Source organism: Neolamprologus multifasciatus, chromosome 19, assembly GCF_963576455.1.
Source record: "Neolamprologus multifasciatus chromosome 19, fNeoMul1.2, whole genome shotgun sequence".
NCBI lineage: Eukaryota > Metazoa > Chordata > Actinopteri > Cichliformes > Cichlidae > Neolamprologus > Neolamprologus multifasciatus.
The window spans coordinates 2,040,343-2,064,439 of record NC_140457.1 but is presented as its reverse complement, the minus strand read 5'-3'; the positions used below and the strand labels follow the sequence as shown (position 1 = coordinate 2,064,439).

At 42.0% G+C, this 24,097-nt stretch overlaps 1 protein-coding gene across 8 annotated transcripts in view; it reads left to right on the top strand.

The window, feature by feature from the left end:
• The window catches only part of dlgap2a (discs, large (Drosophila) homolog-associated protein 2a), a 188,481-nt gene that overhangs the window by 47,280 nt on the left and 117,104 nt on the right, over window positions 1-24,097 (top strand). For 2 of the 8 annotated variants that reach the window (XM_085143734.1, XM_085143733.1), the window contains exon 1: window positions 1,216-9,504. The exons of the other annotated variants lie outside the window; for them this stretch is intronic. The gene's annotated coding sequence lies outside the window, so the exon portion shown is untranslated. Of the gene's footprint in view, window positions 1-1,215; window positions 9,505-24,097 lie in introns of those variants that run through there. 8 annotated transcript variants of the gene reach the window in all.

Sequence of the window (24,097 nt, the reverse complement as noted above, 5' to 3'; positions counted from 1 at the left end):
TGTCCTCTTTTACACACACGTGCTTTCATGATGTGGTAAAATGTTATCAGATGAAACGTTTTCCTGACTGTGCTGACTGTTCATCACATTTTTGATGATGCCTCTGAGGAGAAGCCAGCAGCACCAACCCTGATTTACACCTTTGATGTCCGCAGGTCATAAACATCCGCCCTCCAGCACAGTGTTTTAAAGAACTAATGATTTAGGTGAATCAGAGACAAACTGCTGAAGGTCTCCTTTCTATTGGGCCACGGCCACAAAGCGCCCTGCTGAGTCAGGACTCTAAATAGGCAAACATCATTTACAAAGATTGCATGAAAGCAGGCCTTGGGATAGCGGGTCGGTGTGAGATGGACATTGTGCTCCAGTGTTGTTTATAACAATTCTTTCAGAGGCGGTATGTGGAGATGTTTTTGAAAGCTTACAAGAGAAAGATGTATTATTCAGTGGTGACGAATCCATTTGCTTTTAAATCCACAGCAAAGCTAATACCTGAATACTCATAAATTGAGTCTTAGCATTAGCTTCAAATACTTCTGCACACAACCACTGGAGGTTGGTTAACTTTAAAATGTAGATAAACATCATAACATCCATCCATCCTCTTCCGCTTATCCCAGCTGTCATAGGGCGAGAGGCAGGGTACACCCTGGGACAGATCGCCAGTCTGTCGCAGGGCTTAACACAGACAACGATTCACTCACAGTCACACCTTTGGGCAATTTAGAGTCCAGTTAACCTAACCACACTAACTGCATGTCTTTGAACTGTGGGAGGAAGCTGGAGTACCTGGAAACGACCTGATGGTGGAAGTGAACTCAGGACCTTCTAGCTGTGAGGTGCTAACAGTGTTGGTCAAGTTACTTGAAAAAAGTAATCAGTAACTAATTACTGATTACTTCCCCCAAAAAGTAATCCTGTTACTTTACTGATTACTTATTTTCAAAAGTAATTAATTACTTAGTTACTTAGCTACTTTTTAAAAACACGATAGATCTTTCAACCCAATTCTACTTTTTCTGCATAATCCATCATACAAAATGTAATCAAATGGAAAAGTCTCTTTTTAAAACTTGTTTTATTAGTTTTAATCTTTTAACTTTATGCATCAAGTAAAAATTTAATTATCTGCAACATTCTCTGACTGGAAGAAATTAGTTTAACATTTAAACCTATTTTTAAACCTACAGCACATAAAATAAAATATTTTTTTTGTGTGTTTACACTTTCAAATAGATGCAAGTAAAACACAGCAGAAAATAAATAAAGTCAAAGACTAGCGGTCCTTTTGCTCTATTTTCACCTGTAAAGCAGGAGTGGGGTAGGCGGAGGGTTACCCTGGTGCAGGTGTGCAGCGGTCAGTGGAAGAATCCGCGAGTTTCTCTGTGAGTTTCCCATTACGTCGTAGCTACTCGGTGCTTGTTTGGAAGTTTAGGGGTTTTTTCGCTGTAAAAAGAAGTTTTCTTCCCACGCACAACGGACACTAATGTTTTTGTCACTTTTTATGGAATCAAACTCAAAGTAAGGTCAGTACTTCCACGCTTTAAACGCTGCACGCTCATACTCTCTCTGCACTCGATATATGATCCATTGTTGATCTGCACACAGCTGTTGTCACGAACGTCGCACTCGCTTACGTCACTGTCATGAGACATTCTCGCAAAAAATCACGCTTTTAGTAACGCAGTAACGCAGCGTTCCTACGGGAAAGTAACGGTAATCTAATTACCGTTTTTGCAATAGTAATTCCTTACGTTACAAGTAACGCGTTACTGCCCATCTCTGGGTGGCACTTTGCGACCGTGCTACCCTAAAGATCATAACAGATTCCATCAGAGGAAGAAGGTTGCCTCGTCATCTGATTCATGTCATTTTGCATCACATGGATGGCCGTGCATGATGGTGATTGGATACTTTGAGTTGGTGGTATCACAAAGATGTGTGCACGAATTATCCTCGGCAAAAGTTGACAGTATGTGAAGGAAATGTAGCAACGATTTTGATGATGTCAGCAGGACAAAGTAGAAGGAACATTTTGAATCCATGAAAGCAGAACAAGGAACTCCCGAGTGGCTGATCAAACTAAGCTCTGAACCAGCAAGATATCTGGAGAGGAAATTACAGTGACAAGTTAACACTGGTCAGTGTTTGGCTAACATCTTTGACAATAGCTCTAGGTGATTAGAAAGAAGACATGCATCTTAATAATTCATTTTTTATAATATTTCTGATGACTCCAAATTCATAAATGCTTAAAAATGACTGAATTTGAATATTATTTTCAGATGGAAAGAAGCTAGACGATGACCTATCCCACGCGGTCATATGATCATTTAAAATGGGCCCAAAAAGGACTTTTTTAGAAGTTTCCTTTGATTAATTTGTTTGTATTCAGGATTATAGACATTAAAACGTTAACACGTGTCACGTCTCAGCTCATTCTGAGGGTTTCAGGTGAATTCCCCAAATAAAACTTCAGCTGCAACAATTTATCGTCTGCTTCTGGGAGTAAAGTAGCACTGCAGTTTAAGAAATCGAGTGCGACCGTTGCACGTGTGTTTTACCTCTTCATTATCCACTTGCAGTAGGAGGACTCTTGCTCACACATTCGTCTTTGTTGGGTTTGTTATTACCTTTGGGAAAATCCATCACACCACTTAATTCAGTCAAGTAATCACCTGCTTGGAGTCATTTCTTATGCATTCCTCAGCTGCAAACAGAACAACTTGGCATTTTGAGCACATTGTTTTTCTTAGAGCCTAACCGGGTGTCGTTCATCAAGCTTTGTGCTGACCCAGTCAATGCTCAGGTGGCAGGCGAGGAGAATTAAGGAGCAACATGAAAAATGCACGCAGGTAACATTCCTCCTTTTGGTTAACGCCTCATATAATTCGAAGTAGGTGTGGGCTGATATTAATGGAGCCTCTCTAGACACCACCACCCCCTATATCTTTAAAATCTACTGTAAATGATTCAGTTGTTACATAGTTGCTTCATTCTGTGGTGTGAATCTGCGCTGTGATCTGCAGACACACTGCCGGGTTGTGAGGTTCGTGTGAGAAATGCTTTTCAATACTGTGGACGGTATCACCTTGAACAACTATAGCAGTGTTTAGCAGAGGGTACAGTGGTTACATAACACACACACAAGCCACAAACAAAACCAGCAGCAAATGAGATCTGAGAAAGCAGATCCTAGGAGAGCCATCATTCCAGCTGCAAGCAGAGCCAGATATGCCAGGAATACAGATGCAGTATTAAATTATCTCTGGATTTGATTTGTCTGATAGATATTTCCTCTTGGATACATTTAATGTCATGGTAGTTTAGAAGTTTTGATGCTGTGCAGGTAACGCATGGTCTGCTGTATACAATTTGCCACAGTAATGCATGTGTGTGGGCCTGGTTAAATTCAGATGTTGGATATTTACTGGAAAACAGTGGCTACTAAATTGTGTTACTCACAAATTGTTCTTTTGTGATGCCTGACAGGTGAACAGCTCATAGTTGAGCACTGAGAACGGTGAGTCCAGGTGAAGCTGACTTACTGGAGTGATTTTATTCAAAGCTCATTTACTGAGACCACCTTACAGAAGGAAAAAAGCTGCAGAGCGTCGGCCGTGGCTCTGGAGGAGCTCCTGTAGGCTCTGACAAAAAATGTGCATGCCATGCTCCTCAGCTTATGTTGCAAAAGTCACACATTTTGTAGCGTTAACTAGTCTTTGGAGCCGTACGTGGGTAAATAAAACTCATTTGACTTGAGTACTATAACATGGCTACAACAAGTAACTAAAACTGCAGGCCCACAGCTATAGTAGTTAGCCTGTAGCATTGCCACTATGCTGCATTTCATTGACTCACCCTTTGATTTCATGCTTCCTCCAGGCTCACGAGTCTCTTCACTACTCTATTAGGACCCAGTCACACGAGCCTAGACACAAGTTGTCTATTCCTTTACTGGAACAGGTTGCACAGAGAAATATAGCGTCGCACTGAAAACGTCCTAGCATTTGCTTTGGTTGCTAGCAGACTGGCAAGTGTTACACAAAGTGGAAACAGAGCAGCAGTCGCACCTTTTTAAACGTGTTTCAACAGTCACAGCTTTTACTTTGAAAGCGAGCGTTTTTTGTTCCTGGTTTGCATCGTACTTTTGAACATTTCCCTACTGCTCGGTGGTTTGTTTGCAAGTCTTTGGAGACAAGTTTGCATCTTTCATGCAAGCTGTGGACGATCACCACAAACTGCTAGGCACCAAAGCAATCACAAGGAGGTTTACGGTCCATCACCAGCTGTGTGGCCAACTTGACCCAGCAACAGTCGGCAACCACTCCCCAAACAACAGACCAATAGGTCTCTGTGACTGAGGCCTTAACACTGAATTTGTCATTACACTTTTGGTAGAAAATTAAAGAAAAACTAACGACCTCAGTGGGGTGATATGCTACATGGTAACCGTTATACCTGCCAAATGTTAGCTCAATGCTGTGAGCATGCTGCTATGAGCGCCACCCTTAGTGCATAGTCTTCTTAAATCCATGTTACACAGGCCCTGTAACGTTTATAATTTCAGTTTTATAAACAGTGGTGGGGCAGCATGTGTTCAGCAGGAAGTTGTATGTTTAGTGCAGGGAAAATAAATTCTGTTTGCTTTTTTTACACAGTTATAAACTTTATAGCTGTGTGGATTAAATCTGAGAGTAAAATGTCAGAGAAATGCCAAGTGGATGATATTTCCCCATTAAATAATACACTTCCTGTGTTTTTTGCCCACTTCCAGTTTTAATTGGAATAAGATGCCGAAGAATCTAAAACTTCCCTCGCCTTAATCCGAAGGTCATTTCAGCTGCTGTTGTTTGTGGATTTGTTTGCTTTGTTTTAATATAATTTCATTTTTTACTGAAGTCATTTTTGTAGATTTTATAAGATTTCTTATGTGTGTTTTGTGGTGATTGTTGTTGTTGTTTGTTACTTTTATCACTTTACCAAGCACGTTTTGAAATATGTGAAACAGTAAGATATATATAGATCACTTGATTTTGAGGACATGGTTCAAATTAGGCAATAGATTTTCATTTTTCTCCTTCCTTCCATGCATAATTCCCTCAACACTGAGTGGCCTTCACGGGGCTTCATCAAACAATGACAAACTGCCCAGAGCACATCAGTGCAATGCAACAAGACAGGTGAGACGTGTCTCCTTTGCACGTCATTTAGCCAAAGTCATTGGAGAGCAACGATAAGCCTGCTGGTGAATGGCTTGAATGAATGGTTAGATGTGGCCGCAAACCTCATTACGAGGACAAACCACGTTCGGCGGGAGGCTGATATCTCCTGCACAGGCGCACTTTGCAGTCTTGAATTTGAATAGAGAAAGGAGTAATGCTTAATGCCTTTCCCTCTGTGGGTATTGGCTTGTGCGGGACAGCGACCCGTGAAATGAATATTTTTGTGAGATGAGATTTGTTATACACAAAGAGGAAGTCCCGCTTCCCCGGCCGACACAGAGTAGAGGTATTGTACGTTCACGACGTGTCGAGCTCGGAGAATGACAATACTTCCGAAAAAGGAAGAAGATGAAGAGATGGAGGAAAAAACTGGGCTCACATAAGATTACACAGAGAGTCTGAAGCTGTCTTTTTCTACCTGATGTAGCAGATTGTGCAAATCTGTCTGCATAATTTTTCCTTCTGCAAATGCTTTGTGAAAGTAGCTGAGTGAACTAATGACTTGCTTAATGAACAGTGGTGATTTTAAAATAGCGCTGCATTTATTCATAAGAAAATTGCTCTTCAGATATACATATGCTTTTAGGAGAACGAGAGCTCCATTAGTTGTTCTCTGGAAGAGAGAAAGACTCTTTTTAAAAACATATTCAAAAATAAGCTGTAAACAAAAGCGCCCACAGCTCCCTGTGATTAAACGCAATGAACTGATTTTTTAAAAATTCTTCTAAATACTGAAACTTGCAATAATAGATACAATGTATTATTTATAAATGCTTTATTGAGAATTCTTTTTATAAAGCAGGTAGTAGAAATAATGATGAAATATTTGGTGACCGAGTGTTTAAGATTATTGTGTGTCTGAATGGCTTGTTCAGGCCATGAAGGGGCTGCAGGTGGGTTGGGGGTTTGGTGACACTGCTCTCTGCTGTTTTTGTTGTTTTTTTATCATTTTCCTAGTTTGAAAAACAAAATCGCAGATTGCAAACTAAATGTTGCAGTGCAACGAGCAGGATGCACGTGCAGACCAGCGTTATTAGTCCAGGGCGGACGTAATCGATCGCGTTCTTTTCCTGCTTCACATTGAAAATTGATTTTTTTTTTAAATCTTGTAAATTTGTAGAAACCAAACAAGCACATATTTACAATCAGTCTTCATTGTCAGTCTTTCCATGTTGCACCAGTTTGGAGTTGTAACTTGTCTGAGGAGCTACATTATCATATATTCTACATCCTGGAAAACATGAATTTCTTTCGGCGCGGACGCTAATGAGCGCTTACACATATTGTAAGTAAGCTTCTCATCAGACTTTGTAAAATATAACAAATCGCTTTATTTCGCTCCCAAATTTTTCCTGCGCAAAGGGACCGAATCAAACTAAAGAACCGATTTTCTGACGAGGAGGCAACAGTTGCAGTCAGAGCACGAGATGCTCGGCTGGTTAGCAGATGAACTGTGAGCTTCAAGGTCACACTCTTCCTTCCTGATTTCACACTTTGAGAAATCTGATGGCTGTTTATCAAAATTTACTCCAGTGTTTTATTTCTGGCCAAATTCAATAAAGATGTTAAAGTATTTGTAATTAATGGTAAAAATGTGTTAATTTTAAAAGCAATTGTAAATCCTTTGACTGACTTAATTCATTCTAATGACGCAAAGAGTTATTTTAGGTTGTAGAGCTTATTAGCACCTTTATATATAATGTTCTTATATATAAATAAGGCTGCTGCTTTCTCGTTGATAGTGATGGACTTAAATATTCGACCTGTTGCTAGTAAAGTCGTATAAAGGAAAGTGTGTAATGACATCGTCCAAAAATAACAGCAGCCAGGGGGCAGAATTGAGTTGACTGCAATCTACTGACATCTAGTTGTGAACAATTATACACTATACCTTTAACCATGCAAAAGCTAATGCTAATTATATATAATTATTATAGTTTAGTATTAAATGATCAATAAACAACGTCCAGTATTGGTTTGTTAGCACGGTGGCTAGCACTGTCACCTGACAGGAAGAAGCTCCTGGTGGCCGGCAGGCTTGTAGACAAGGTGTGGACCCAAGTGCAGATGCCACCCGGAGGCGAGGAGTGAAAATGCAACAGCAGCGTTTTATTCTAATGCTAATTATATATAATTATTATAGTTTTATAGTATTAAATGATCAATAAACATATTTTTAGTCCACTAAAACTTTTGAAAGGGTTGCAGGAAGAATATCTGAAGAAATCTTGAGCTTGGCAGTCAGTGCTGTGTTTTTGCTAAAACTGGGGAAGAAAAAAAATAAGATCATTTTGAGTCAAACAGCATTAATTTATGCTGTGAGAAACAACAACAGTTATTTTTACCACAAATAAGTCACGGAAAGCCAATATTTGTAACATGTAACAATGCCTTTAAACATCTAAAAAACATCAGTCTCATAAAATATAATGTGTGCTAATGTCACTGTAACGTGTCATCAGCTTTAATAAATTCATAATATAAAGTTCACAAGTCCAGTATTGGTTTGTTAGCACGGTGGCTAGCACGCTCACCTCACAGGAAGAAGCTCCTGGTGGCCGGCAGGCTTGTAGACAAGGTGTGGACCCAAGTGCAGATGCCACCCGGTGGCGAGGAGTGAAAATGCAACAGCAGCGTTTTATTTACACAATGCAACAGATCAGAAGGAACTAAGGAAACCATGGCAACGATTGAAACTAAAGAATTCACTCAATTAACTAACTAACTACTAACCTTTAACACTAATTCAGGAAGTCAGAAACAAACCTTATCCTTAGCTATGAAAGCATTCAAGAGAACTAGAAGTGAGGCACAACTCAGAAGTCCTATATTACATTGAATGCCTCACCAACAAAAGACTTTAATAAAGCAGGTTTAAGCAATCAAGTTCTCTGGTCACGCTGGTCATGTCTCCGGGGTGTAACAGCCGTCCCACAGCTGTGTGTTTTGACAACCGATTTACAATAAAGATCAAATGAAGCTGTGAAAACATGAATCCACCAGGTAACATGTGACCTGAGCTCATTATAAACGCAGACAAACAGCATTCTGACCTTGTCTTGTCCCCTGATGAGCTGCAGAACAATATCAGTATTTCGTATGTACCCACCTTTTCGGTGAGAGGGGATTGACTTTCTTCTGTGGGTTCATAAATCTCCCCCCTCTACCTGGCCGAGCGCTGTTTGAATGCACGTGGGTTAGCTGGCCGGCTCTCTTGGCCAAGACTATAGATTTGGATTGACAGCTTTTCCATCCTGTCTGCCGCTGTTAATCATCGAAGGATTTCGGCTGCCGGCAGGCAGCTCTGCCAAGCGACCTTGAGCCCTGCTGGGGCCGAAGGACTCTAACTAAAAGCCTGTTCCCTTGTTACAGTACAGCAAGCAAGAGACACTTTAGCCAGGTGGCCCAATTGCTCCATAAGAGAGATTATAGCAAAATGTGCCACATTGTCAGAAAGAGTTTAATGTGAATATCCACGTGCGGCTAATGCATCATTTCACTTCCTGTGGGAATGCAGTGTCCGTCATCACCTTGGATCTCCGCTGTAAAGATTTATATAGCTGGAAAATGACCGAGACCGAGATAAAGTAAGGAAACAAAAGAATATGACAGCTGTTGTTAGAGATGATTCAATAGTTTGTCCACAGCAACTCTGAAGAAGCTGGAGAATGATAGCAAACATGCAAGATTTGTTGCCAAGAAGGGGAAAATATTAAATGTGGTGCAAAAGAGAAGTTAGATGGAGGTCGTGCAGCAGACATGTCCTACAACGATGCTCTGCTCGGTCTGTGCTCCCTTCTTTCCATAACTCTCCATCTGTATGAAAGCAAAAGAGCAGGATCCAGACTCCAGTCCCAGGTTTTCGCTCCAGCCGTGCTTTTGGAACCAGCAGCAGTAAATGCCTGTTTTGCCTGCCTCGCTCCTCTCTCCCTCCCTCTCCTCCTTTGCTGCGCGCTACTCTGCTCTGCTGCAGTGGATGGTCCTCACGTTGCGCTCGCAACTCGTCTTAGTGGAGGAGATCTGAGCATCTCGCGGTCGTTTTGCCACCCTTCTTTGCTTTTTTAGCCGTTCCTTTTGCCGGCCCCTTACCTTTTCTCAGAAGGTTTGGATCAATGTGAGGCAAAAGTCATAGGATAGACTATGAAAGTCATAGATGAGAGAGCTCAGGAAGTCTTTAATCCCGCATCTCATGCACTATGACTGTCTAATCTTCTGCTGTCTCCAGATGACAGAGAAGCTTGTGGTCCTAGATGCCTCCTGCTTTTAGACTGTGTGCCAGGTAAGTTGTTTTCTGGCTTCATGTTCATTCATGTTCGTCATGTGTTTGTTGTGGCAGCTTACAGAGAAGCTCCGTTTCCCCATTTCTCCCTGAAGGAGGCTGATATGTTGTCATGAGGAGATATTTTGGTGGAAGTTATGTACAAACACAAGTCCAACACAGGCTGCATGTAACATATGTGCACCTGTCTCCAGTTTTGTGCTTTTATAATAGACCAGCTGAGCTTCTGTGCAAAAAAAATCCTGCAGCAACTTAAAACTGTTAGTTCAAAGACAGCTCTGTTTACCTCCTGGTGCTGTAAAATGGTTTGCACGTTCCACATGCAGCCATAAATGCTGTGGACTGACGGTAGCTCCATAAATGTGTGTTTGAGTCCCTCACTGTGGTTTTTGGGGAGGGGAAGCAGAGGTAGTGTACACACAGTGCGGTGCAGCAGGGATGATAACAATGAGATTGTGTGACAGCGCTGTGAGGAGAGGGCACTGCTGTGCGAGCGTGTGGGTGTGGGGCAGTTGTATGTGTCTAATGTAAAGTTTCAGGGCTCTGTGTTGGGCGGCTTTTGTGAATGAAGTGCTTTTAGTCCGAATGCATGCGTGTGCATGCGTGTTTGTACTGTTGCGTGTGCGTTTCCTGTTCAACGCTATCGTTTGTCGCCGCTCCGCTCGCTGTGGTTGTGCCCTCACACGTAAGGGCACGCGCTCTCTTTTGGGAAACACTCGTCCGCGGCGCAGCGCCGTCTCCTCATCAGGTATTGGGTGGCGTTCCGCTGTGGGTGGTGACTTGGTGACGAATTACAACCTGGGTTCCCAGGTTCTCATCTACTGGTGTAAATCAGCTGCTTGGTGGAGCGCAGAGCCACAGCAGCCAGTTAGAGGAGATGCTTTGGATGTTCACTGCTGCACTGCAGACAGACTCACACTGAATCTACTTAGAGACACGATGTTACTCAGCCACAGACAGCGTGGGCTCAGTAAAGAGGCTCTTTATCTATCACTACACAGTATTTAAACAGATGGTTGTAATCCAAAGTGACATCCAGCAGGCTGTGTGGTGTTTTTGCAGATGCAGGTGGACCAATCCCCCGGGAATCATCACCCACTGTACAACTGTGCACATAATGCCACTATGCTAAGTGATTAAATGACATAATCTAAACGTGCCAACTATAAACACTAAATGCTTCTTCTGGCTCGCCTGCCATGCCCTCCCCTGGGCAGTGCTCACTACTTGTGCAGGATTTTCCTCACACATGCACTCTGTTGTATATTATTACTGTGTATAATGCTGCAAGCTGTGTGTGCATGTATCAGGACTCCATGTCACACTGAAGTGTCACTGTACTGCAGCTGTATGCATTCACCCTCAGCTCACCTGCTTGATGTTCAGCCTTTGCAGTTAAAACAGGAAAAATAACAACCAAGTGACTCAATGCATGGAACCAGTTTAAGTGTCAGTGGATTTCAGTTCATGTTCCAGACCCATAAATAATTGAGTTTCTTCATGGATCAGTAGAGTACTCGAGCACACATATGCAAAGCTTGAAGACTTCAAAGTTTCCTTACTAACCATAATGAAGGAATGTGTCTTTTTGCCATATTTATTAGACCAGAATAAAATTATAACAGTATCCAAAGAAAAACACTGTCATTTGAATTTAACTCCATATTCTGTAAATAGAAATTGAACATTAACTCATTCTTAAACTCTTTAAACGAACGCAGTGACTACATAGAAGATTACTTTGTTTTAATTCGTTTAAACACTTAAGAAACTATCATCAGGTTTTACAGTCCATGGTACAAATTTTAAGCATGGAGCTTATTCATTTCAATTCAATTCAATTCAATTTTATTTATATAGCGCCAAATCACAACAAAAGTCGCCTCAAGGCGCTTTATAGATACAGAGAAAAACCCAACAATCATATGACCCCCTATGAGCAGCACTTTGGCGACAGTGGGAAGGAAAAACTCCCTTTTAACAGGAAGAAACCTCCAGCAGAACCAGGCTCAGGGAGGGGCGGGGCCATCTGCTGTGATTGGTTGGGGTGAGAGAAGGAAGACAGGATAAAGACATGCTGTGGAAGAGAGGCAGAGATTAATAACAGATATGATTCAATGCAGAGAGGTCTGTTAACACACAGTGATTGAAGAAGAAACACCCAATGCATCATGGGAATCCCCGGCAGCCTACATCTATTGCAGCATAACTAAGGGAGGATTCAGGGTCACCTGGTCCAGCCCTAACTATATGCTTTAGCAAAAAGGAAAGTTTGAAGCCTAATCTTGAAAGTAGAGATAGTTATAGTTACTTCTAAACTGTGGCCTGTGCAGCTATGATTTCAAACCTCAAGGAACACAACTAAGGCTTTGATTTTTATGCCGAGAGCATTTATCCTTTTGGAGGACACAATCTGCTCTTACCTCTCGTTTACTTAATGCGCTTTAATGTGCCTCCATGATTGGCACATGTGTTTAAACACGCACTTCCACTCATCACCTTCACAAACTCCTTTGCACAAAGCCTGAGTAATGAAACACAAGCTGCCAGTGTGCATGTGAAGCAGTTTGCACTGATCTTTTGCTTTAGTATCAGAAGTGGATCCACCACCTGCCACGACGCCATCATTTCCCATATTTTGAAAGGTTCATGCATGTTAATAACAACACCCATGTATAAACCAGTCCGTGCTCTGCTAAGCTGCTGGGCCGTTACTTTATTCAGTGCCAATTTGTTTTCGTCAAGCACCAAACTTGAGAAATCGTGTTTGTAGTATGTCACCTGGCTCACAATAACACGGAGTATAGTCGATTGTCTTGTCAGACAACTGCTCTGTGTGGCTTGTCCCTTTCAGCACCCTTACAGGGAATTAGGATGGAGCAGGAATTAGACAGATACAGCTGTTAGCCCCACAAAAACCATGTTATTGCACAAAATGTTTTAATTTTGTTTTCACAATGATAATGCTGCTTCCTGAGGATGATTGGCATGGCCTGTGTTTGGGCTGAGGTCTTTTTATCCTAGCTCGTTTGGCCATTTCACTTCTGTTTGATGCACCGTCTCAAAGCGCCTGCATGAATTAAGCAAATGTTTTCCAGAAGAAGCCAGTAAAGAATGAAAAATGGACCAGTGGGTATTATTTTACATGCAAAATGATAAGTGCAGTAAAGATTGCACAGAAGCCTTCTGAGTGCTCTTGGCGGTTCGCGTCAGATACAATCAAACACTGAAAACAGTCGCCGGCTGTAAACAAATCAGAGGGAACATGACAGCGTGGAAGGAGTCCTGCAGCCTATCATCTCTCTGTCTCGACATGTAGCTGCAGCAGTATAGAATATCACCATCAGCACATTGTAATGCTAATCATTTCCTTCTACTGTACTGCATATTAGGAAACTCCATAATGGCTGTAACAAGGAGCTTTTAATTTAATTGTGCAAAGGCCTGGCAGTCAGACGCCGTACAGGAAGCGAGTGAGCTTGAAATGATTATTCGCCTGCAAAGGTTGCAGACAGGTTTTGGAAAACACTGATGCTACAGCAACAAATCAAGTTTGCAGTGCCCAGATTTCAAGGTTGGAGGTTGATTTTCAAAGAGGAAAAATATTGCCACAGTCCAATAGTGAGCTGTTACTGGAACGACAGAGAAGGAGAAGTGGTCGCATACATTTAATGCGGTGCAGCCTCGGAGACTTTACTGCAAAGGAATGCGTTCCTCTGAAGACTTCATTTGTTATGCATCATCATTTCAGCAGCTGACATGGATGAAAGCTGTGGCCGGGCCGTGCTGAGGATAGTCGCTGAGGATAACTGACGCACAGATGGTGGCCCGGCACCGACAATAAGTCACCAGTCAGTGCGGGGCATCCCACTCGCTGCAGACGATGAGCCGCTGATATGAGTTGTGTCCTTTTTGTTGGTCGTGAATGTGTTTGCGTGAGGCGTGCTATCTAATGGGATAATGGCTTTGCTGGGATAATGGTTTTGACTCCAATCAGAGTCCAGCTGACTCCATCAGCGCTCTCATTTTGGAACACTTACCCAAAAACACACATGCATAAGAACACAGGCTGGACGCTGTTGAGGTTCTGAGCAGCCGCCTCTTCAGAGGAGGTTGAACTGAGCCCAAAAACAAAAATAAGAGAAGAAGAAAGCCTTCTGTTCTTCTTCTGCCTTGGCATCTCTCCCCCCTTCTGTGTGTCTGTCACTCACCAGCGCTCTCAGTCCACTATAGCTCTGCTTTTATCTCTCTCTCTCTGTCCCTGGGCAGTCAATAGGTTGCACTGCATCCTGAGTCCGAGCCAGAGCCCAGCCTCTGAGCCACAGGTAAAGCATTAAAGCCAAATGACTCATGCACTGAAACAGAACAAGCTCTTTGCTACTTGAAAGCACTGCTTGGGCTTCTTAAAAGTTTCACCTGAATAAGCTGCTCCAACTGCGATGCTTTCTCCCTTTAGCTGCACCGACAGTTAGCTGACACACCTTTGTGCCTCAAAGTCAAAGATGGGGTAGCACAACGGGCTGTGTGTGTGTGTGTGTTTGTGTGCAGAAACATGAATTAGAGTTTGTTTCCTTTGTTTTTTAGAATTATTAGGTGGAAAATAAAAAGGACACACTGTTCTTGAGATGGATCACTCTGATGGTCTGTGAAGGTTCTCAGTCATCCAGGTCATCATAGTCAAAGGAGCTTGCAAAGAAAAGCGTCTGGACTTCTTTAAGTTACTTGAAGACGTTTCACCTTCATCCAAGAGGCTTCTTCAGTTCTAAGGTCAAATGGTGGAGAGTCCCAGATATAAACCTAGTGGGAGTTTCCCCCCACAGAGGGACAAAAGGACCCCTGATGATCCTCTAATCGCCTGAGCCAAGGTGTGAAACTGGGTGTGGGTCCCAATCAGCCAGTGAAACCTGGCCCCACCCTATCATGCGAATTCCTGAGGTCAGATGGCCCAGGATGTGAGTGGGCGTTAAGGCGTCTGGGGAGGGAACTCAAAACTGGATTATAGATGGCAGAGAGTTGATGTCGTAAGCCCCGCCTCTGTTCAAAGATGGCCGCTCACAGTGGACATAGATGCTTCTTTCACTCCTCTTTCAAACCATCTGTCCTCTCTGTCCAAAATGGGAACATTGGCATCCTCGAAAGAGTGACCTTTGACCTTTAGATGCAGATGGACAGCTGAGTCTTGTCCTACTCTGATGGTGCGTTCACTTGTTGTTCTGCTAAACTCAATAAATGCGCCCTGTAAGTAAATCGACCTGACTACACTGTACTCGGAGTTTAAATAGGCAATTTGGGCAGATCACAAGTGCAATACAGTATGAAGCTGATTATTGCACAGAACTCATTGCACGTGGCTTCCTACCTTTCTAGCTTATTAGAAAAGAACACGAATAACCAGTTTATATAAAATTATTTTAAATCCACACTAATGCACAGTCATGCCAGCGCCTTCACTTTGTAGCTCTGCTTTAGCTAAGATTTGGATCTTTGCTCCTTCGTTCACATATTTCCATCATATATTATGGGTGAGGTTGGGTTTGGTACTTGGACTGCTCTGCTAATATTAGTAAAGCACCTTAAATGCAGTTTAATGTAATATTTCATCATCACATTGTCATCGATTGGGGAGACTTCATTGCCATGGCAATGATAATAACCAGCGTCAGCGCGAAGCTGAGAAATTAACAACTCTGTGACGTTTTATTGACTCATCCATCCACCTGGGCTCCCTCTGGTTACACCGCACAGAACGGAGTGATTATTACTCCAGCGAATATTAAAATATGTCATTTTTGGGAATTTGCCAGAATGACTAATGCTCTTCTTCATGTGAGAACAGTTTTGATATTTCAGAGAGCCACTTCTGCGTTATCCTCTTGTCCCCCTGCTGTCCTGGAGATGTGTCATCCAGTGCAAAAACCTTCGTTTGAAGCAAAAAAGTTAACTTTGAAATATCCAGCATGTTCCCAAAACATAGAAAATGTGATTAATTGGGGAAATGCTCACAGTCTAATTCAAAAACAATAAAACTGTGTATAACAGGCTGTCTGTCAGAGTTGAATGCTACACAGAAGTGTCACTGTATTACTGTGTGCTGCACAGGCTGCTTTCTCCATGCTAAACATCATGAGTGTGAAATATCCGCCACCTAAAGTGTGTCAAATACAGTAATGATGCAAGAGCATCATCCAGCTCGTTTCTTCGCTAAAGTTTAAATCGCCGTGTTTGTTTGACACTGCAACGCAGGGCCTTGCTCCCTTAGTTGCCATGGAGACACCATTAGGCAGTGGTGCCGCAACGATTTTTGTATTTCTTTGCATAACCCCATGCCAAACCGTGCTGGTTCTCGGGGACTCGCCCGTGCCAACTGCGTGCGTGGGCGGATAGATGGGTGCACGTGCATGTTTTTGTGACTGAGAGCGAGTGGGAGAGAAAAGAAGAAAGAGATCAAAACAAGGTGGGAGGGATTGAGAAAATTAACACAAAAAAAGGGGCGAAAGAGTGACAAGGAGAGAAATGAATGATGGAGTGCACTGGAAACGCACCCACGCACGTGCACTGGCATATACGTGCTGATCAGACACACAGTAGCTGTGCACGTACGCCCCCCCAGCAGCCATGACTGGAGTACACGCGTGCGAGTGAGCACGGTGACCGTGTGGGTGGAGGGATGCCGCAACAGTGCATCTTATTTTGCCTTCAGTTTGATCCCTGCAGCCCCCTCACGGGAGCTTCTCACTGCGTTACCGGTTCACATGGTATGATGCCAAATGCAAACTCGCTTCCAATTTTGTCGCGGATGAGAAGCTGATAACGACTCCAGTGGTTTTCAGATTCCTGAAAAGTGTAACGACTTGTTTTATGAGAGGAATGGCTGCATATTGATGTATGGCACAGCGCAGCATAAAAAGGGCTCATTCAGTTACTCGTGAGTAGGAAATTACTTCTCTTCATCGGCTTAAACTAGTCCCTTAAGACTATTTCCCTTAATGCAAATAATTATTGGAGAGGACCAATTTTTTTTTTCACAAGCTGCAGCTGTTTCCTGATATTCATTACTGAAAGTCAGCCTGATTTCTTCTTCTGCTCCAAGTCTGAAGTGAGAATGACTGAAGAGAGACGTGTTAATCAGACGCAATGTGTTAAAATATTGTTTCTGCAGGACAAATCTGGCTTACCAGGTTTGCACGTTGTCTGAAGAGACTTTCAGCCTAATATTTTTAATGTGCACAGTGAAATCTTCTGTGTTGTCTTGCATGCATTGTTGCTTTTGGTCAGCAGATGACACTGTTGGACACATTTCATGAAAACACTGTAAATGTGACACGGTGCTGTGGTGGTTAACACTGGAAGGTCTTGAGTTTGCATCTATGAGCTTGGGTGAGGTCTTCAAGTGTGGGGTTTGCGTGCGCTCCCCGTGCCTGCATAGGTTTTCTCTCCACTCCAGCTACCTCCCACAATCCAAAGACATGCATGTTGGGTTGTCTGGTCATTTTAAATCGGCCATAATAGGCTGTGATTGTGAGTGGCTGGCTGACCTCCGCGTTGGCCCTGCAGTAGATTTAGTGTTTTTGCCTTTTCAGTTTGGACTCAGTGGCTCGATGGTGTAGTGGTTAACACATTTGCCAGCACATGAAAGGTCTGTCATAAAAACCCAGCCTCAGGGGACACGAGCACAGACAAATAGGAGGGTTGTGAGAAGAACAACATCCGGCGTAAAATCTGTGCCAAATTATACGTGTTCATCCATCTGCTGTGGTAACCCTTTGGGAAATAAGGGAGCAGCCAAGAGTTAATTTTAATGGTTTAATTTCCCTTTCCTTTTATTAGTTTTAGCATTAGTTCAGCTACTTTCATTATTGTTGTAATACACGTGGGTGGTATTGATTAGCAGCAGATTTAAGTTCTGAAGAGAAAATAATAATACACATTAGTCACATTAGTTCTGCTGGTTGTGTAGAAATAAAAATATACCGAACTGACTAAACCTGAAGACATTTCCCTTAATTTTTTATATAAACATTTGTTTATTGTATTTTGATTTGTCCACCATGTGATTTAATGTAGAGATGGAGACCAAAGCTGTGGCGCTGTGGTAGATGCATATGAAAGTAGACGAGTGGTTTCTCTCTGTAGTCTATAAGTGCAGGACGACAGGCTCCCTTGATGGCACAGTACTTGTTCCAGAAGATTGCAGCAGCAAAAACTGGAAATGGTTAGGCTTTCTGCCAAACACTTTAGAAATACCTGTTATTGTGTTTGTGTTGGACTGACGCACTTCCAGCATATCAGTACACGGCTCCTTTTAAAAATAAACCGGGTAATGAGAGGGGATGGAGTCCCTGCTATAATTCACAAAAACACACCTTAAACCTGATAATGTGTAAGCTGGTGAAGGTATGTTGTTGTTCATTTGATCTGTGAAATACTCAGAAGCCCTCAGAAGGACAGCTGACGTACTGACATAATAATAACCTATAATATTTATTTACAGTCCTCCTCTCCTTTACGCCTTTCTGAACTACAATATTTATACTGTTTATAAGGTTGGGGAAACCTGCAGTCAGCTGAGACTGAAGAAGTCACCTGGATGAGTGACGAAACGCTTCTCCCACAAAACGCTGCGTCCAGATGAACAGAATCAACTTTTGGAGAATTAATACTAAGATTTTATATGTGATCAGTTTCTCTCTATTAAAAGGATACACACCACAGGCTTTAACTGCTACTTAAAAAGACTTACTTGACCCAGCAGTCTTAGCTAATTATAGGCCAATCTCCAACCTTCCTTTCATATCAAACATCCTTGAAAGAGTAGTTGTCAAACAGCTAACAGATCATCTGCAGAGGAATGGTTTATTTGAAGAGTTTCAGTCAGGTTTCAGAGTTCATCACAGCACAGAAACAGCTTTAGTGAAGGTTACAAATGATCTTCTTATGGCCTCTGACAGTGGACTCATCTCTGTGCTTGTCCTGCTAGACCTCAGTGCAGCGTTCGATACTGCTGATCATAAAATTTTAATATATTAAATAGAGTACGCTGGTGCTATTAAAGGAAATATGCTGGAATGGTTTGAATTGTGTATATATGATAGACGTGGTGATGGAGTTCCACAGGGCTCTGTGCTGGGTCCAGTACTTTTCACATTACACAGTGTTCCCTTACACAGTATTATTAGAAAGCGCTGCATACATTTTCACTGCTATGCAGATGATACACCGCTTTATGTATCCAATGAAGCCAGATGACACAAATCAATTAAAGTGTAGGCATGTCTTAAATACATAAAGACTTGGATTACATCGAATTTGCTGCTTCTAAATTCAGATAAAACTGCCCTAAACATCTTAATAACATGGTATCTAACCAAACACTTATTCTGGATGGTGTTACCTTGGATACCAGGAACGCTGTGAGGAATCTCGGAGTCATTTTTCACCAGGATGTGTCCTTCAAATATGCAGGACTGCTATCGTTCATCTGCACAATATCTCTAAAATCAGAAACATTTTGTCCCAGAGTGATGCCAAAAATATTAGTTCATTTTATAACTTGTAGACTGGATTTCATGGTCCTGGGTCTTTAATCTATTATTGCGAGTTTATGGACTTTTAGTTTGCATATTTTTAACTTTTGCATCTTCGTGTTCTTTCAGTAGTGTATTTAATCTTTAATCCTTGGAGTTTATTTTTCTCTTTGTCAGTTCTCCTGTTGTTTAGTTCAGTCTTCTATCTGGATTTCCCTTTTTAGTTACTGCTTATCACCTTTTTTATTTTGGTAGTCATTTGTAGTTTTAGTTTCTCTCATGTTGACTTTGATTGTTGTCACCTGCGTTTCATTACCCAGTTGTCTCTACTTTCCTTAATTGCCCTCTTGTGTATACAGCAGTGTCTTCCCATCTGTATTTGTGTGTGTTTGTTGCTCTTCATGATGTGACCCCTTCCCCTTTATTTTAATGCATCTTAAAGGGGATGCAGTTGGTGCAGACTACAGTGGGACTTCATGTAATGCACTGACCATTACTTCTATTCACCTCATTTCACTCCCCATACAGCGTTTACTGCATATACCACTGCAGCGTGTCATTAAATATGTCTTCTCTCTCTCCTAGTATATGCTTCGTCCCGTCTCCCTTTGCTGTCTTTTGCTTTTTTTTTCATTGCATCTGCAACGACAAAACGCGGTGCATCATCAGGACTTCATCACTTCATGTCTGAGCACTACAGGTATCTTTTACTATCAGTGTGCTGGATTACATTTGTTGATCCAAGTCATGATCTTTTCCTAAATATAGCAAAGTCCAGTTGGTACGCTGTAGAGTTGGTGTCTAAAGACCAAACGGAGTAGAACATGCAACTGATGGCAAAAACAATGCTTTCACTCAGGACACAAACTGCTGTCTCATAACATCGTACAATTACTGTACAAGCATTGAGTGTATTTTTATGCTTTGATCTTCCCCATTTGGTAAGGCCAACGGTCAAAATTGGTCGTGCATAAGAACTGAAATTGGCTTTTAAATTTATAGCAGCCTTCATGATGGACTACTGTGCCTTTGAAGCTGCTGCTCTGTTATTGCTATCAGTCTTTTTCTGTGTGTTGAATTGAGACACTAAGCTCTGGCAACCATTTCAGTATGAACTCTGATTTGAGGACCCATTGTGCTCCCTATAGACAGGCAGCCAGGGGAGATTCTGTGGGTCAAAGGTGAGACTGCACACTCATGGAGAAAATGAAGTCATCATAGCTAGGATTTGAGAATTAAAGAGACAGAGAGCAGCAAAGGAAGTGCGAGTGTTGTTATCTGTCGAGATAACAAAGGGCCTGGTCGGGGGTGACTTCCAGGTTAAAGTCCACTGACTGAAACATGAAAAGTTTTATATTTCCAGCTGTGAACGCTGTAATGCAGAGAGCATTTTTACACTAACCGTACTGATAGCTAAACCAAACCAAATCCAGCATCTTTCATCATGCATTTAACTAGCTTAGATTGATAACTAATCATAAGGCAAAGAACCCCAAAGATGCAAGTGTGTCTATCTCCGAATGCAGGGACATTCAGTATGCCAACATTGACTTTAATGAACACTGAAAGCTGTCATCATCCAAATAGTTTATGAACACTGACCCTCTGGAGCTCGACTGTCCCCAGGAGACTGGTAGGAGAACCTTTTCTGCTTGTCCTCTGTCCAGAAGACTTTTTTATTCCTCATTTACTTTGTACATGTTTTCTCTTATCTGCCCACGTCCTCAAAGCTCTGCACATATTCTTCCTCTGCGTCCTGAGTATCTCTTCCTCTTGTTTACTCAGTGAGTTTTTCAGCAGCATAAGCAATTATGCTGAAATTATTTACTCCTGTAAATCCTTTCTGAAAGTCTCCCTTTGACTTTTGGCCAAGAAAGGACTTAATGCAAGTGTGCAGTTTTGATACAACAGACATCAAATCGCACAGAGCGACCATCCAGATCTCTTCAAAGGTAATCCGATGTTCCCTCAGAAGCCCTGCTCGTGTCGCTCTCTGTCCATGCCTTCATAAAGCTTACATTAACACACAGATGGTGCATGTGAGACCAGCTAAGGGCTGTATGAAGTGCCACATTGTGATCTAGCCTGTTTGTTGCTGCTGTCACATCACTAAGCTACGTGATAAACCGACTAATTAGGTGGATGTAATATGTGCAAATCAACTGTTTGAAATTCCAACAAATAATAAAGTTGATTTGTTTGTGTGATGTTGTCATGACCACGCAAAAGGGGATGTAGAGTTACACGGTTCACTTTGCAGTCTGCATGCAGCAGGTTTGCAAATGTATTAGAATCACATTGCAATTCATTAGGTACGCCTGTTTCACTGTTTCTTAATCACGTGGCATCAACAGTGCACCTAGACTGATCACAGAGGTCAGAGGACCAGACTGCAATCTGATAGGAAACCAACAGTAATCCCAGTAATGACTTGTTATAACCAAAGTATGCAGAAGAGCATCTCTGAATGCACAACGTGTCAAACCGTGAGGATGATGGGCTGCAGCAACGGGAAACCAAACCGGCCGTCGCTCCTGTCAGCTAAGAACAGGAAACAGAGGCTGCAAATCACAGAGGCTCACCAGAAGGTGACAACAGGAGCCTGGAAAATCACTGCCTTGCCTGAGGAGTCTTGACATTGAGATGGTAGGGTTAGAATTTGGTGTAAACAACGTGAAAGCATGGATTCATTCTGCCTCGTACCAACGGTTCAGGCTGCTGTTAGCTCAGTGCTGTGGGTGGGGGATAGTTTCTGTGGCACACACAGCACACCTGAGTGTTGCTGATCATGCCTATCCCTGATGGCTGCTTCGAGCAGGAGTTCACTGTACTCAAACAGCCTCCACAGTTACCAGATCTTAGAGGCACCTTTGAGATGTGGTGGAACGGGAGATTCTCAAGGTTATTATCGTTAACGAAAACTAACAAAATAACGAAAACTATAAGTGAAAAAACATTTTCGTTAACGGAAATAAAAATAAAAACAAAAAAGGAAAACTAAAACTATAATGAGTGTTCACAAAACTAACTAAAATTAACTGAATTTATAGCAAAAATGTGTTTAGTTTTCATTGATGTGTGCGTGTCATACAAGAGTCAAGGGTGAAAATGAAGTTTAGTTTACAGATTTTTTTCTTGCTGTGCCTCATTATGCCAGCAGGTGGCAGCACGTTAGTCGAGTCGTCTGTGTTGCTGCTCCGTCCACGCGCAGAATCATGTCAGGAAAAGTCAGGAGCCAGAGTCCAGTTTGGGATTACTTTGAATATGACTGTGTTTTGGATAAAGCAAGTGTCTTGTAGTGGAAACAGACAAATTATGAGGGACGTTTCTAAAGGGAAAAAAATCCCACAAACCTTAAAGTGCACTTGAAAAGCTCACACAAGAAGGCTAACCTAGCTTAGCTTGAGAAGGTAAGGGAGCACACTCAACCCTCATCCCCAGAAAACAGAAGCTAACCCCAGGCAAGGCAGCGTGATGCATCCCGAGACAACAGGACGGGGATATCTACACAACTGTGTGAGTCAATTACCTTCAAAAAGTTTATCAATTCACTTGAACCACAATTACGAACACCCGGTGCTGCGAGAGTTAATAGTCTCATTGGGGCCAAGATATACATTTTATAGTTGCCTGGTATCAATGGTTGTTCATCTGCCTTTATTTATTTATTTAAAGAACCCATAGGTGGGAATGTGAGCTGTCTGTCTCTGCGTGTTAGCCCTGCGACAGACAGGCGACCTGTCCAGGGTGCAGTATGGTAGCTGGAATAGCAACATACCCAAGGATGAGCAGAATGACTGATATGATGAAACTGGGATTTTGTTACACTTAATTATTGCAAACACAACTAAAACTATAACTGAAACTAATCAAAACTAAACTGAAACTAAGGATTTTCAAAAAAACTAAAAACTAAACTAGCAAAAAATTGGTAAAAACTAATTAAAACTGATATAAAATTGAAAATCTGAAGTCAAAACTAAATAAAAATAAAAAGTAATGAAAATTGCAAAACTATTAAAACCCTGGAGATTCTCATCATGAATGCAGCTGAAATCTCTACACCAACCGTGAGATGCTGTCGTGTCAGCATGGACCAAAATCTCTGAGGAATGTTTCCAGCCGCTTGTTGAATCTGTGCTTTGAAGAATTAGCTTCTGAAGAGAGGGCATACGATTATGATTGGTTTATATGTTTCCTAGTTTAATAGATATTAATTCTATGACCTCATTAGACAATTTCCCAAAGAGTTTCTAGTTCTTTCTAGTTATTATCTAGAACATACGGATCTTTTCACAAGTTTTAGAATCAATGATGAGTAAAATAAAATGGTCTAAAATAAAGTCTCTACACCATGCAGTCTACAGTTCATATACTTGCTATTCAGGGTTCTTCGAGAGGTTTCTCTCTCGCTTATAACACCTCTGACCATTTTAGCATAAAGTGACAGATCTGCAGGAACCTGAAGAGATTAGAACAGGCCAGATCATATTTCTTCCATAAAGTGTCAAAGCTGGAAAAGTGGTCAGCATCACAGAGGGCTGTGAAATACCTCAGACCCATTCTTCTCCATTGTGAAAAGGTCAAATCCACTACGGAGGGTGGAGAGAGAGCCCAGAGAGAAAACTGTAAGATATTTAAAGTAAAGGCAAAATTGAATCTAAATTCTAAGAGTAGCAAGGACAATTGGGTTAGAGGAATGGCAGGACAGTCCTAATGGATGAGATGACTATGCCGAGGCAGGAAGAGTAGATAAATGACATGGCCGAGGCTCTGAAAAGGCCCCGGTCTGTCTCAGGAGTATTAAACCAGAATGAAGCCCAGTAATAATAGATAAATACATAATAAATATATTTAGGAAGGCATTCTACATCCTGAGGGCACTGGAGAAAGACTTTCAGCATTTTACCTGAGAAAATGAAGCTAAAATAGCCCGTTCTTTTTCTCCAGACCTAACACGTGTTTAATGGGCACTTTTTTACAGTAATGGCTACATTAAGGCATTAGCTTTGCACCGGTCCAACACGGGTTAGCTCTGTGGAGGAGGCAGCATTAATCCTACCAAGAAA